At 40.4% G+C, this 12,871-nt stretch overlaps 1 protein-coding gene across 11 annotated transcripts in view; it reads left to right on the top strand.

Moving 5' to 3' along the window:
- The window catches only part of LOC122637967 (bromodomain adjacent to zinc finger domain protein 2B-like), a 126,745-nt gene that overhangs the window by 41,457 nt on the left and 72,417 nt on the right, over window positions 1-12,871 (top strand). For all 11 annotated transcript variants that reach the window (XM_043830525.1, XM_043830522.1, XM_043830523.1 and 8 more), the window contains exon 2: window positions 6,132-6,236. The gene's annotated coding sequence lies outside the window, so the exon portion shown is untranslated. The remainder of the gene's footprint in view (window positions 1-6,131; window positions 6,237-12,871) is intronic.

Genomic DNA, 12,871 nt, shown 5'->3' with positions numbered 1-12,871 from the left:
AAAGAAAGAAAAAAATGAGCGATTCGTTTCAAACCGATCGATCGCGCATATCGTATAAACATTAATTACACGTGTAGGTACGCAAAAGGGCTAATAAAATTATTATCTAGTCGATCGTAAAAGAGTATAGAAAATATTGTCAAAAAAAAAAAAAAAAAAAAAAAAAAAAAAATATTCAATTCGTCGTTAAACGGATTCAAATCTCGGCGTGATGGATTTTCGTTTGGCCTGGCTAGCTCGAGCTCGAACAACTCGAAGGTTCCTTCTCGTTAAACGTTCCGTGCTTTTCGTCCGTTCGTCTCTCTCTCTCTCTCTCTCTCTCTCTCTCTTTCACTGTCGGATCTCTCGTCGTTCTTCTCATCCTCGTTCTTCCGGTGCAACAACCCTGGGATACCTTCTGGCTCCTATCTACGAACTTGCCGTCTCGAGCGTGTCGCTACGCTGCGCGGCTTCGTCCCTCTTCCCTCTCCCTCTCCTCTCTCTCGTATCCCTCGATATACCAATTCCACCCGGTGCTTTGCGATGGAACGTGAACTCGGCGGCGTCCGTGCCTCCGCGTCTCTCATACACACCGAGCGAGAGAAGAAAGACAGCGTGCGAGCACGAGAACGACAGAGAAAACCAGAGAGAGAGAGAGAGAACGAGAGAGAGAGAGAGAGAAAGAGATAGATAGATGGAACGAACTGATGCGGCTGTCGTGAGAGAGAAAGAGAGAGAGAGAGAGAGAGTGTCAGGAACGAACCGAGCGAGCGAGCGAGCGAGCGAGAAGGAAGCAACGAGGCGAATCGTTCGTTTTAGAGAAAGAGAGAGAGATAGATAGATAGAAAGAGAGTAGTGGAGAGGGGTGGTTGGAGGCAGAGACGAGGAGATAGGAACTCTAGCCTCGAAGAGTGGTAGCGCGTGCTCACAAACTCGAACCGTGGCCCCCGGTTTTCTCCTCTTTCTCTCTCTCTCTCTCGCATACATACACACGTATACACGTACACACCCCTCGCTCCTTTCTCCCTTCGGCATCGAGTCGTCCGCTAAACCAACCCCACCCCGAAACCCTCTTCTCTTCTCTTCTCTACTCTTCTCTACTCTTCTCTCTTCTCTTCTCTTCTCTTCTCTCTTCTCTTCTCTTCTCTTCTCTTCTCTTCTCTTCTCTTCTCTTCTCTTCTCTTCTCTTCTCTTCACTGGTAGGTCGGTCCACCCACCGAGCCACGAAAGCGAAGCTCGTTCCCGCACCGATCCACGCCACCCTCCATTACCGCCCTTCGCTTCTCCCTTCCCCGTTCTCTCCCTATCCTTCCCTTCCCTTCCGTTCCCACCTCTTCCCTTCGCCGTTCGTTCGTTCGTTCGGTCGGTCGGTCCTTTTCTCCGCTTCTCCTCGTCCTCGACGTCGTCATCCCCTTTGGGCAAGCTGAGCGCAACTCGCACACTGCCGCGACACGCCAGAGAGCCTGCCTCTACCTCTACTTTACCTCTACCTCCTCCTCCTCCTCATCCTTTACCTCTTCTTTCTCTCTCTCTCTCTCTCTCTCTCTCTCTCTCTCTCTCTCTCTCTCTTTCTCTCTTTCTCTCTCTCGCGATAATCTTTTGTCCGATCGTGCGCGTATAGCTCGCGAGCACGCGTATACTATTTAGAGACTCGTTCCATCGTCTCCTTCCTTCTTATCTTTATTTTCAGATTCGTGACTTCAATTTCGTGATAAGCCTTCGGATATAGATACATATATCTTTTCCTTATTCGTATTATACGTCCTCCGCACGTTTACTTCCTTGTTTAAACTTCCTTCTTCGAACGTAATGCGTAATTTTCTTTTTTCTTTCTTCTTTTTTCTCTCTTCTTTTTTTTTTTTTTTTGTTTTCCAAATCTTTCTCTCCTACGTCTCGTTGCTTCATTCATTTCTTTTCTTTTTTTTTTCTCTCTTTTTTTTCTCTCCATTCTTCTCCCTTTCTTTTTTCTTTTTTTTTTCCACTCGCATCACCGAAGCAACTTTTTTGCTTAACGGCGGACGCCCGGCGAAAATTCTTTTTTATTGCCTCCCGCTAATAATCCTTATGGTTCACCTGGTGTATATTTATCGTAACACATTTGTACACATCTATATGCGCTCACGCACGCACACTTCGACGCTTGCTTCGAACGTCACGTATGTACTCAATACATTTTGCACGTTAAACGTCGACACGAATGATCATTTCTAAGGGTTGCTTCGAGGGTAACTTCACGTTCGTCCTCGTTTCGCGCACCTGCGAATCCTTTACGGATCGGCGATCGATCCTCGAGAGAGAGAGAGAGAGAGAGAGAGAAAGAGAGTAAGTGAGTAGGAAAGAGAGAAAAGGAGAAAGAATGCGATGGCGGCCATCGAGAGAGAGAGAGAGAGGGAGGGAGAGAGAGAGAGAGAGAGAGAGAGAGAGGACGAAAGTGGCGCCTGACGTCACGATCTCTTCGCTTTTCTCGGATCGGAGAACAAAAGGGCGTATGCCGAGGGTAGTTTTAGCCCCACGGGTTCTCGCGGACCAACCTGACGCAATTTATTCCATCCTTTTTATTTTGTTCTCGTGTCAACGATTTTTCAAAGATTCCTTTTCCTCGACGCACACTGAGAGACAAAGACAGAGAGATAATTATAAATCAGATATTTCCGTCTTACAACCCTAACGTTTTAATAAATTTTTCAATGTCTAGAAAAGTATATTTTGTCGGTGTAGAACAATTTTATATAAAAAATAAATTCTTTATATATATATATATATATATATATATATATATATAAATGTAGTAAAAAAAAAAACGTTTTAAAAGGGATAATTATAAGCTTCGTTTCATCTCGCAAAAAGTCAGAAAGAGAGAGAGAGAGAGAGAGAGAGAGAGAGAGAGAGAGAGAGAGAGAGAGAGAGAGAGAGAGAATCTTTTAAATGCTGGAACATGAAATTTTCGTTTCCCGAATCGATTTCAAAGCACTTTGTTTAACCGTCAACGCTTTCGCACCTACGCATGCATAAAAAATTGTACTCCCGTAAAGTTTGTTAGGTGTTCCTTTTTATTTTTCGTTCTTTTTTTCGATTTTGTCTTTTTTAGGACATTTTTTTTTGTTGTACCTCCTCTTCTTTGCTTTTTCCCCGATGTTTTCCCGGACGTCATACATCGAACAACGGCGAACGGGCATCATACGTGGGTATCTATATACATTCGTACACACACGTACACACATATACAGAGATATCCACATATGCGTGTTACGTGCTAGCCCGCACGCTTTTGACTTCGCGCGAAACCGAGGACGCGTGAAACGCGATCGCGATGGACGGATTTCGCGAGAGGTTTACGTTGACTTTACGTGGGCGTTACACTCCGTGAGCACGTCCGAGCTTCTCTCCTAGGTATGTACATACGAAGAGAGGAGTAAATCATCAGGATGACGTCAACGAACGATTCCGAGTCTTAACGTGCGCGCTTACAAAGTGCCACCTAGCTCGAGCTCTCACGACGTCGGCCATACGAAAGAAGAACCGAAACGTCCATTACGAATCCGAACGTTTAACTATTTTTATCTTTATTTTTATCGTCACTATTTTCGTCATTATATTTTGTCATAATTTTTGTCGTTATATTTTGTCAACGAAAAGAGTATTCGACGAGAGAGAGAGAGAGAGAGAGAGAGAGAGAGAGAGAGAGAGACAGACGGTTTGATATTTATTTTGACATTAAATTGTAGATAAGACGACAGAAACATAAGAGTATATATCTTTAATGAAGAAAAATGTATACTTTATGTGAGAACCGTCTGGTTTCTGAAAGGATTAATCGAGGCTCGTTTAAAAAGAATAGCACCTCGCGACACCTTTAACGGCTACTACTTTATTAACTTTTCAAGGAGTCTACATTTTCATCGCATTTATTTTCATTTTATAATTTCTTTGTTTTTTTCTTCTGTGTGTGTGTGTGTGTGTGTGTGTGTGTGTGTGTGTGTGTGTGTGTGTGTCTATATATATATATAATTCTATAATTTCTTTCTTCTCCATTTTTTGTCTTGATTTCTTTCTTTTTCTTTTTTTCTTACCATCCCCGTTAATTAAAATATCATCGAGGATGACCCAGATGATACGAAAAAAAAAAATATATATATATATATATATATATATATATATATACACACACGGTCATCCGACGAAATATTTATAACACAGTATCACAGTGAATATATCAAGTATGACCGTCCGAAATATGCGCTTCGTGTCGCACTTTACAATTCGTTTCAAGAAATTCTTTTTACCTTCTCTTGCCACCGGTGTATGGATTTTAAAATTCGCGCCTCGTCCGCGCGTCACACTCCAGGAGAAACTACGCGAGTCGAATGCCACCGATACCGACGACGACGACAACGACGATGACGACGACGACGACTACGACGACCACTACTATTACTACACTACTACTACTATCACTACTATTACTAATAGTACTAGTAGTAGTAGTAGCTCGAGTCGGTGTGTTTTTTTTTTCTCGAAAATAACAGAGAAAAGACGAGCTCGCTGAAATTTTCTTTTTTAGATACGTCCAACGTTTTTACTCTTACCCCTTCCGTCGTTCGTTCGTTCGTTCATTCGTTGGTTCGTTCGTTCGTTCGTTCGTTCGTTAAAAACGAACGCGACCCCTATATTATGCACGGCGTATCCACTGACCCAAATATTCGACCGTTTCACCGATGGTCGTTAAAACGCCCGCTCCATTATCTCTGCTCGAGAGATAAACGCATGGCCGACAGTTTTCCCCGTCGACCGCATATATTCTTTTCCTTTTTCTTGTTTTTCTTTGTCCTTTTTCTTTCTTTTCTTTCTTTTTTCTTTCTTCCTTTTTTTTTCCTCCAACTTCCTTGTACTTTTCTTTCTTTTTCTTTTTTTTGTCTGTCTTTTCTTTTTTTTGGATTCTTTTCCTTTTTGGTCGATTCAACGCCAAGGGAAGAAAAAACACATTTACTACTTTTCATTTCTTGGTACAAGGATGGTGCGTCTGTGTGTGTATCTTTCTCTATTTTTGCGAGGACGAATTAATGAGACATTTTAGAAAAAACAATGAATGTTATAACGATAATAACGATATTAATAATGATAATGGGTATAAAAATTTATTTGCATTGACGATAAAATATAAAGGTCACATTTTTGCGACGAACGTTATATCGAACATTTTTTTAAATAAAAAAAAAAAAAAAAAAAAAAAAAAAAAATGAAAGGCTAAATCGTCTGATAAATTCGAACTAGTTGGTTACTCGACTTTGTCCGTTGTCTTCGACGTAACGTAAAAGAAGCGCGTAAAGTCGCAGCGAGGGAAGAGAGAAAGAGAGAGACGCGCAACGTTCTCGTTAAATCTATAAATAAGCGGATATAGTCTGCGCGCATTCTGGTAAGGCACCCTCCAAGATCGAGAACGACGCGACCGAGGAATAGCTTATACGCTTGCTAACTACTATCATCGATCGTCTCGACACAAATTTTAATCGAGTCTAATCAAGTTTTTATTGTGGAATAAAAAGCAAAGAAAAAGAACTATACGACGTATTACGAAATCAAATCGCGTCTACTTACATTTTAGTAATTATTGAATTATTTTCTCTCTCTCTCTCTCTTGTTCTTTCTTTCTTCCTTTTTTGTGTTTTTTTTTTTTGTTCGTTTGTCATTATCGTTTTTTTTTTTTTCTTTTTCTCTTCATTTTCATTCGAACAATTTTTTTGCAAGTACAAAGAAGGCATCATACACCTATGGTGCCTATTATTTATTATCTTATCATATGTACTTTTCACCATAAATTCAATTATTAGTTCGAACGATTTACGAGCTTGTCTGGCGATAAGAGACCGTCGTGAAACGATAGTTAAAAAATTTACAAGCACACGAAACGATCTCTCACAAACGTGCGAGACTCGATTGATTTTAAGCGGTACGGTTACGGTCGAGCAATTACAAGAGGGACGAAAAAGAAAGTGGAGATAAAAAAAAAAAGAGAAAAAAAAAATATTAGGGAAAAAAAAAAGGAAAGAAAGAAAGAAAGAAAAAAAGTAGGAAAGGAAAAAGGGACACGATTTCTACGGTAAGATTCCCCGAGAGAAAAACGTTCCAGCTAACTCGAGTTTTTGTCTTTTTAGGATCGTCCAAGGTTCTAGGATCGAACAAAACACCCTTCGAACTTCGATCCCTCATCGATGTGAGGCATGCGAGCTGAAAGCACGAGGATCGCCGTGAGAGCACAGGTATGTACGTAAATTAGATTTTTTCTTTGTTTTATTATTTTATTTTTTTATTTCTTCTGTTCTTTCTTTTTTTCGTTCTTTTCACGAAATCTCGGCGGTAAAGATAGAACGTTAAACGCGAACTTTACGAAGGATCATAATTCCGTAACGAGAGCGTAACGACCGTTTACCGTGCTTCCTACGTTTTCGCATTCTGAATTTAAAATAAAAAAGAAAGAGGGTGCCCGGTCTGAAAGGAATATATATATATATGTGTGTGTATATATGTATGTATATATGTATGTATATATGTATGTATGTATGTATGTATGTATCGAGAGTGATAGAATTGAAACGATTTATATGAAAAAGATAGATAGGTATCGTGTGTGTGCTCGTGTGTGTATACTAGCGTTGAAATACCGTAACGGACTTTCATTTTTCAATTCGTAACATCGAGAATTGTCCCTTCGCAATATTAATCGTAAAAACTATTATACCCCCTTTCCCTATCGCAACGTTGAAACATTAATTATTATTAAAACTTATTATTAAAAGTCGAGAAAAAAAGCACGATCAAAATTAAAATCATCAAAGTGACAATAATCCCAGAGAATCTTAATCACTGAATTACTTGATTAACATAAACAAACCTATTTATTTCATCGACGACACGAATACTGAACTTTAACGAACATTAAAAACTTATTAACCACGAAGGACGATAGATAAAACATCGAAGGTGACGATTTTATACCTGCTTGGAAAGCGAATAATGAATGTGGGAGTTCAAACCGAGTCGAAGAATTTAAGATCTTTACCTTTCGAAGAAGAGATATTCTTAAAGGGAAGAGGATTGTCTTTTTCTTTTCTTACCTCTTTCGTGGTGAGAATCATCGTGCGGTTGATCCTCAACCGGGAGAATGACTACCATAGTGAGAAGGAGAAAGACAGAGATAGATATATATCTATATATATATAAAGAGAGAAAGAGACGTATGAGAAAAAGAGAAAAAGAGAGAGAGAGAAAGAGACCGGGCGCTGGCCGGCTGTGCACAGCGCGCCACCGCATCGCTGACGCCGCCGTCTCCGCCGGAAATTATGCCAGCTCTCCGTTTCTGCGTTCGGTGTAAACGAAGCGAGGTAACGCCGGCAGCTCGACTACTCTCCTCTGCTTCCTCTGCTTCCTCTGCTTTCTTCCCCTCTTTCGTCTCCTCGATTCCTCTGCCTCCTCTGCCTCCTTCGACTGTACCTCCACTACCTCTTTCTCTCTACCTCTCCTTTGGCTTATCCTCGGAGTTCTCTTCCTTCTCTGTTCTTTGGGCTCATCGTCGTCCTCGTCGTAGTCGTCGTAGTCGTAGTCGTGATCGTCGTCGTCGTTGTCGTCTTGGTCATAGTCGTCGTTGTCGTAGTCGTCCATGCTAGCGAGGAACACGCCCCCAGGAACTGCGTTTCTCGTGGGCGACGGCCTGAAATATCGAGCGCCTTGTCCACGTACACACACGCGAAAACGATGTAACCCGACTGTCGAGTCCGTGAAAGTAAAGTAGAGAGAGAGAGAGAGAGAGAGAGAGAGAGAGAGAGAGAGAGAGAGAGAGAGAGGGTGAGGGTTTGGTGGGGAAAGAGGGAGAATAACGATGTTTCGAGTTATATCCTATGGATATGAATGTGAAAGAGAAAGAGAGAGAAAGTTTTAAGGGATTAGATTCGGAAGAGTTTCGTTCACTAGGTGAAAGAAAGGAATAGTTATGTTTGTACGTATTTATCGATGAATGTATGTATGTGAAAGATAGAGAAAGAGAACGAGGGATAGAGTTTTAAGAGACATTGTTCAAGAGAATTTGGGACCGATTGCTTTGAGAAAAGTATAGCGATACCGCAGACAATTTGTCGACGTATGAATGTGAAAGAAGAAAATGAGAAAGAAAGAATTTTAAGGGATAGGGTTCGGGGGAGTTTTCGTTTTCGATAAGTTTAGAGAGAAAGAGAGAGATAGGAAAATTTCAAGTCTACGCATTATTTTCTTCCCTCGAGTTCGCTCTAGTATCCTCTTCATTCGATCGCTCGAACTTTTGGAATTCTTCCAAATATGAGTCATCATAGTCATCATCATCATCATCATCATCATCATCATCATCATCATCATCATCATTATTATTGTTATTGTTATTATTATTAATAATATTATTATCGTTATTGTTGTTGTTGTTATTATTATTGTTACTATTATTAGAAGACTAAGGTAAGATAGTCGTCGTGTTATTATTTAATTGTTGATGACAAGAAATATTGAGAAAAGGTTGAGTTCGAGGATGGAGTTAAGAATAGACAGGAATATCGTATTTATCGTCGAAATAAGATAAATGATTATTTTCGTGTTAGTTTTAAGAAGAAAATTATTGAACGTTTCCAAAGATTTTTATTCTTCCTTTCTTCGTTATCTTCTCTCTCTCTCTCTCTCTCTCTCTCTCTCTTTTTCTTTCCCTGTTTGTCATTTTCTTCCTTTCTTTCTTTCATCCTTCCTTCCTTCCTTTCTTTTCCCGTCGAAGACATTTTCAGGTAGACGAAGAACGGTCGGTTTTGTTCTCTCAGCTGAAATTTACCAATAAATCATTCTTTACGAGTTTCTACAGTAGACGAAGAAAGAAAGAAAGAAAGAAAGAAAGAAAGAAAGAGAGAGAGAGAGAGAGAAAGAGAAACAGAGAAAGAGAGAAGGACGTCTTCGATTTTCGAAAGATAGAAGAACTTTTCTCTTTCCGAGGGAAAAGCTCTTGTCGTCGTCGTCGTTGTCGTCGTAGTCACATATACGACGTCTCACACGATTACGACGAGGAGTAGGAGAAGGAAGAGGAGATGGAGGTGGTGGAGGAATAAGAAGGATGAGGAGGAGGAGGGTTAGTCGTCGTATCGACGGACTTTAAGCGACTTCGTCGAACGATTTTGTTAATTTTAGAGCACACTCGTGAGAAAGAGAGAGAAACAGAGAGACTATCTCGGTGGTAATAATTCCAAGATAGTCTCGGATACACGTAACTACGTGCAAAGTACATGTTGGAGAAAGAAAGAAAAGTTCAAAGTGTGACTTCAAGTCGTAATTCGGGCGATGAAAAATGTAAAAGTTCCTTCAAAGATAGTATAAAAGAAAGACAGAGAGAGAGAGAGAGAGAGAAAAAAGACAGAACACTTTGCAAGAAGAGAGAAGAAATAAGAGGTAGAAGGAGAGAGAGAGAGAGAGAGAGAGAGAGAGAGAGAGAGAGAGAGGAGACGATTCTTTTGAGCATCGGCCAAGTTTTGTGGGCTGCTGCCGGTCGGCTCGTGGAATCCAGTCGCGAGCGATTTCTCGTCTCTGCGCGTTTTAACCGTGCACCGCACACCGTTTCGAGATAGCGAGCGAGTGAGCGTGATCCGTATATGCTGCATGTATGCGAGAGAGAGAGAGAGAGAGAGAGAGAGAGAGAGAGGGAGAGAGAGGGAGAGGGAGAAAGCGTGCACGTTTATTATGTGTCTGTCCCTCGGATCGGCTCGTTCTACGTTCCTACAGCCAAGACGTTCCATTAACGTTGCTACGCTAAGCGATTATTATACTTCCTTGTACAGTCTTCGTCGATAAATCTTGGTCAAATCTAATCTTTGAAAAAAATATTATTATTTATTTATTTATTTATTTATTTATTTATTTGTTGTTTTTGTTGTCGTTGTTATTTATTTATTTATTTAATTATTTTTTATTTCCTTTTTATTTCCCTTTTTTTGTTTTTTGTAACTATGACGATAATCGTAGTATAAAATGAAGGGGTTAAGGAAGAAAATAAAAGAAAGTAGATTAATATTACCAGACGAGTTCTAACCGAGAATTTCATACGAAAATATTTATTTTCTCGCAGAAATAATGCGCGAATAATGTGCGAATTTAGCGACAACTAATAGATTATGTAGTGTATAGAGATAGAGAAGTATTGAAATGGCATAAACATGAATAAAATATATATATATATGTATGTATGTATATGTATATGGAGATGTAGATGCATATGTATATGTGTGTGTGTGTGTGTACATATATATATATATATATACGCATATATGAAATAATGGTTGTACGCCTTTTAACGAGGGGATTAACCAGGTCACTACTGTCACTCGTCTCGTTCAAAGCCGAATGTTAACTTGTGCGTTGGCATAAGCCATAGGTATCTATCATAAAGCATCGAGCGATGTTTCATAACGCTACTAGTTGCCGCGCTAATGATACCCTTCCTCGTTAAAAATCTTTTACCATTCATTTTCTTTCATCTCTCCTCTTCTTTCCTCTCACTCGGTTAAGAGGAAAAGAAAAAAAAAAAAAAATTGAACAAAAAAAGAAAAAAAAGGAAAAAGAAAAAGGAAATAGTAATAACAATCTCAATTTTAACCATACCGATCGATTATCAATTTTTATCGTCCAAATTAAAACGCGACATTGATTAACGGCAATAAGATGAAATAATTAAGTACGTGGTACATCCTATCGGTGATAAATAAAACTCGAGATACGATTGAAATAATCCGTGAGAAAAAAGATTAAAGTCTGGCGAGAGGAAAGAAAAGAAAAGGAAAGAAGAAACACGAAATTTGTTCTTCGAAAGGTGTACTTTGAAAATCGAGCCGCGTTCGATTTTCCGATTGCGAATTTTCTTAGGCGACGACGACACGGCGTGAATGAAATCGTCGCGAGTTCGTTCGTTCGTTCGTTCGTTCGAGAACGAACGAGGGTCGCCAAGGTAAAGGAAGGACGGACGAAAGGAAGGCAGGGAGAGAGGGATAGAAACTCGGTTTGGCTCGCGAGAGGGAACACGAGTGGTTTCTTTGCAGAAAGGGCGCGACGCGGCAGGAGGGGAGAGAAGTAATAAAACGAGCGAAGAGAGAGATAGAGAGAGAGAGAGAGAGAGAGAGAGAGAGAGAAGGGAGAAAGAAGAAGGTTGGTAGGGGGACCAAGCGTTTCACGATTGCCAAGCGATCGAGTCTTCTCGAATCCAGAAGGTTGCTAGGGTACACCTATACCGGACTTGGAAAAATCGAAGAGCAAAGACGTTTGAGCCAAATGAGAACGGAGACTCGACACCGACTTGTTCTTCTGTTCTTTTTTGTCTCTCACGTCTTTTTCTTTCTCTCTCTTTCTCTATTTCTTTTTCTATGTCAATCCAAATGATAATTTCAAGCTCGAATAATAAGAAAAACGTGTAGTATAATATATACTTAATTAACGTTAACAAAAATAGTTCATTCATTTGTTACACTTTACACATGCACGCACGCGTATATACGGAGAGAGAGAGAGAGAGAGAGAGAGAGAGGGAGGGAGGGAGAGATACGTAGGTAAGAAACGTGTCTTCTCATTTACGATCTAAACGCTTAATCTTTCATTAGTATTCTTGACGAAAAACGCGATATAGAAGTAAACAAAGTAGATTATTATCCAACTCGGACTTTAGAAATACATTACAACACATACGTGCATATACATATACATATAATGTATATTTACATACACATACGATCATACGAGAAAATAGGAATACACCGAAAGTAACGATAAGAAAACGCTTCGTCCTTCATCCCCTCCCCTCGCTCCAACTCGCGATAGAAAAAAAAATATATCGGATAAAAATTGACAAGTTGTAAGAGGCTCTCGACCACTTGAAAAATTCTTCGCGGCCGAGTTTCTACAACGGCCAGGAAAATTGCTACCGATTAATCCTCCATGTTCCGAACGTCACGACGAAGATTTAGGATCTTCTTGGGTCAGCGTTATGCGGAGGATCTAAAGAGAGGCCAACCAATCGGATTCAGGCCTCGATTGGAATTCAAATTAGCGCGAGCGCGCTCGAAGAACTGTCAGAGAATGAGAAAGAGAAAGAGAAAGAGAAAGAGAGAAATAGAGAGACAGAGACAGAGAGAGAGAGAGAGAGAAAGAGAAAGAGAAAGAGAAAGAGAGGGTGGGTCTCTGAGGCCACGCTCGTTACGAAACTTCGTTACTACCGGGTATTTTCAACCCCGAAGATCTCGATGGCCCCAGGGCGAATCCATTAAAGGTAAAAGCTTCTCGTTTACATCTGCCGTTCTCGGGGCTTCCCTCTCTCTCTCTCTCTCTCTCTCTCTCTCTCTCTCTCTCTCTCTCTCTCTCTCTCTCTCTCTTTCTGTGTCTCTATCTCTCTCTCTGTCTTTCTCCATCTCTCTCGTACTCGCACTCGCACTCGCACTCATGGCGTTACGATTCTCTCTCGAAACAGCAGCAGCTGGTTAGCGAGGCACCTTCGTACTTTCGCCATTCCCTCTACGTAACCGTCGTATTATCCCGACAAACCGATTTGAGTTCCTCCTTTTCTTACCCTCTCTCTCTCTCTCTCTCTCTCTCTCTCTCTCTCTCTCTCTCTCTCTCTCTCTCTCTCTCTCTCTCTCTCTCTCTCTCTCTCTCTCTCTCTCTTTTTCTCTTTCCTTCTCCCCTCATCGATTATATCGTACCTATTTCATAACCGATAATTGTATCTCGCGAATTTTTCGCCAGATAAAATTCGGTCGCATGTATACATACGTACGTATGTGTTTCTCTATGTATCGTATCATATCTACGTACGTCGTATATTTTTTCTTTTTTTTTTTTTTTTTTTTTTTTTTTT

This window comes from Vespula pensylvanica, chromosome 2 (genome assembly GCF_014466175.1).
Source record: "Vespula pensylvanica isolate Volc-1 chromosome 2, ASM1446617v1, whole genome shotgun sequence".
Lineage (NCBI taxonomy): Eukaryota > Metazoa > Arthropoda > Insecta > Hymenoptera > Vespidae > Vespula > Vespula pensylvanica.
This window is presented reverse-complemented; position numbering and strand designations above follow the sequence as displayed.